Raw genomic sequence first — 3788 nt, forward strand, 5'->3', positions numbered from 1 at the left:
AAAATTCCTTTATATTATCCTGTTGAAAGACCCAAAGTTGTCAGAACTTCTGGGCTAACTAACAAGAAAGGACCCAGAAAGTGGGTACCTAGGGATAAGATTATATATGTTGCAGATATCTTCAATAGGTCCATCGAAACTCCAACCGTGGAACCTGGACAGTGGATGCAAGCAACACATGACGGGAGAAAGGCATATGTCCCAAGATCCAAAACTTGAACCTGAAGGTGAAGTTGATCTTGGAGGCATCAGTAGAGCAAGATTTGGTCAAGGAATCATTGGTTTTTGATATGAACCCCTCTGTTGATATTCTGAACGCTATTCATGTTAGAATTAATGATAAGCTTGACTCTGACAAGTCAAAGCTAGCTGAAAAAGCTTGCAGAGATGAGCATGACCGTTTCAGAAAGAAACAAAGACTCAGAACTTGACGAACCAGAAGCAACAACATCAGAAGATGCTACTACAACTTCTGACTTGCGTCATCAGAAGAAGAGTAGGTTCCTAGCTTCTCATTCTGGAGTATCTGAAGATGAAATTTTGTCCAGAACGGAGATGTAACCAGAACCACACTTCTGCTCTCATAAGAAGATATACTAATCAGCAGCCAAGTATCCCTTGGTATTACTTCTGAGGGGGAGTATTTCGTCTTTTACTCTTACTATTTTTTTTCCACCTTCATTCTTTTTGCTTATGACAAAAAGGGGGAGAACTTATAGTATCTTGACAACTCAACTCCTACATCATTTAGCTCAGAATCTAACGTTGATATTAAGTATTAGATTCAGGGGGAGCTTAGCTCAGAATCAAGCACGAGACTTGGATTCAGAAGGAGCAAGATAAACTATACACATCAGGATAAGTTTTAACTCTGATACCTTATACTCTGAGTGTATTCAGTTTATTTGTTTAGAGTTGTTCATCAAAATACATGGTTTTGTCATCATCAAAAAGGGGGAGATTGTTAGATCAAGATTTGGTCATGTGGTACAACTCTATGTTTTGATGATAACAAGTATTTATTTGTGGATGAACAACTATGATACTCTAATGTTTGTCTTGAGTGTTTTGACAAACAGGTTCTGATTCTGACACCAGAAGATATATTCGTCAGAAGTTCAGAAGATCAGAGGATCTGAAGATCAGAGGATCTGAAGATCAGAGGATCTGAAGATCAGAGGATCAGAAGATCAGAGGATCAGAAGATCTGAGGATCAGAAGATCTGAAGACCAGAAGCTCTGAGGGACCAGAGGCTCTGAAGGTTCAGAAGCTCTGAAGGTCCAGAAGCAGAAGTTACGAAGGTCAGAGGATCCAAGCATCCCTCTGACTCTGATCACCAAGCTTCACAAGTTCCAACACGAAGCATAACTCTGATCAGAGGTCAATGGTTAAAGGCAAAGGTCTCTATCGAGAAGTACAAGAGCAGTGTACTATTCTGAAATGCCTACCTACCAAGGTTCAGCCACAGCAGGTTCTGGAAGTTCCAGAAATGCCCTCCAACGGTCATATTCTCTCAACAGAAATATCCTTTGCACCTTGGACTATAAAAGGCTGAAGAAAAGAAGAAAGACTAAGAGAGCGAGAAGAGCGAGAGAAAACAAAGAGCTGCAATACAAGAGAAGATTCAAGCCTCTACTTTCTTCATCTATTCTTATTTGGTTTACACTCAGCTTATTTAGAAGCAAACATTTGTAAACACCAACCTCAAACAGTTGTTTGATTTTCCTTAAGGGACCGGGTAGGTCAGTATCCTTAAGAAGACTAAGAGAGTGAATCTTAGTGGTGATTCCTTTAGGAGATCAAGGTTGATCGGATCCTAGAGAAGACTAAGAGAGTGAATCTTAGTGGTGATTCCTTTAGGAGATCAAGGTTGATCGGATCCTAGAGAAGACTAAGAGAGTGAATCTTAGTGATAGCTAAGTCAGTGTATTGTTAGTCACTTGTAGGTTTCAAGTGCAGTTGTAACAATTATCTGATTAGTGGATTGCCTTCATTCTAAGAAGGAAGAAATCACCTTAACGGGTGGACTGGATTAGCTTGAGGGATTTATCAAGTGAACCAGGATAAAATACTTGTGTGCTTTTCTCTTCTCTCTATCTTTATCCGCTGCACCATCTATCTTAGAGAAACCGAAAAGATTTACTTTAAATCTTAAGGGGAAAGTTTTTATATTGAAAACCCTATTCAACCCCCCCCTTCTAGTCGTTTTTCATACCTTCAGAAATAACTCTCAAGCGCTTACAATCGATCACAATGATTACAAGCCAAGTTAGAGGAAAAAAGTAGGGATTCGTGAAACACTTTGTACTTTAAATTCAATTGTTATTCAGAAAGTTTACTTGTCTCTTTATTTACTTGAGTCGAATTTATCTGTTTTGTTTACAACTTTTTATCAATTTTCTTTAGTTTTTCTTGATTGAATTAAGTTTATTTTCACCAAAGAACCCAAGAGGACTCGAATCCAGTCCCCAGATTGATCATTGGATTCTCTTATTTGTTTACCAAAATTTGGTGTAAACAAATTGGCCCGCCCAGTGGGACCTCTTTGTGAAAATAATTGTGATTCTGGTTACCATTCAAACTTTCTTGGTCCACGTTTATGCGTTTAAGAAGTGGAAGATTAGTGAGTATGGCGAATGGTAGATCAAGGAGTGGCAATTCCCCTCCCGCGAACTCTGGGCCTTCGGCAAATCAGGCCGAAAATCCCAGTGTTGGAGCGAACGTCGAGGGAAATTCCTTGAATTCTGGAACGGCACAGGAAACTACAACTAATGTGGCCGAAAATGTGATGCCTACGGTATCGCAGGCGGCTACAGTCCCTTCTCCGACAATTTTTTAATATTATATATGTATTGATGGGTAAATAAAGTAATGCTAAATATAAATCTCAACAATAGGGGAGTTAGGAATTCGCCAAGGTGGAGATTGTTGAGATTTGGCTCATTATATTTTGGGCTATAATCTTTAGTTTATTAGGATTTGATTTAATGTGGATTGTAAAAGGTTTTAAGGGATTGTTATAGGATTTATTAGGATTTTATTGTAAAATAGAGATCAATACAATCCACTTTAAATAGTATAACAGTGTAACCCTGAAAGTTGTACTTGGTACAACATGCTTCATGCCACAAGTAATACAAAGGAGCTATAGCTACTCTATAGCCGCAGAGGTAGGCAATTTGGCCGAACTGCGTGACCAAAGATGTTGTGTGCTTTATCTGTGATTTCTCGCTCTACTACTCCGTGCAATCGAGGTGCTTGAATCCCCTACAAGTGGTATAAGAACCGATAGTTCGTGGAACCATGGTAACGGCTGGACAACTTCCGTAGAGGGGCCGATGGTTAGTAACCATGGTAACGGCTGGGTAACTTCTGCGGAGGGGCCGATGGTTAGTAACCATAGTGACGGCTGATATCTTCCGCTGCGAAGGGAGGTCAACAAGGATTGCAAAAGTTGTTGTGAGAGGAGAAACTGACGGATCTGAAAGACACGGAACAAGGTGGAGATCTGTCTACTTTCAAGAGGCGATGGCCACGCCAGGGAAGGAAAGTGGATGGATGCCAAGGTGGAGGAGTGAAGCAACAGGGTGTTGAGCAAGGTGGAGTTCAATCCCAGAAATCATAATCAGGAAACTAAAGCAGCAGTTCTTCATATGGGGAGTCCGAAATTCGCCAAGGTGGAGATTGTTGAGATTTGGCTCATTATATTTTGGGCTAAAATCTTTAGTTTATTAGGATTTGATTTAATGTGGATTGTAAAAGGTTTTAAGGGATTGTTATAGGATTT

This window comes from Lotus japonicus, chromosome 2 (assembly GCF_012489685.1).
Source record: "Lotus japonicus ecotype B-129 chromosome 2, LjGifu_v1.2".
NCBI lineage: Eukaryota > Viridiplantae > Streptophyta > Magnoliopsida > Fabales > Fabaceae > Lotus > Lotus japonicus.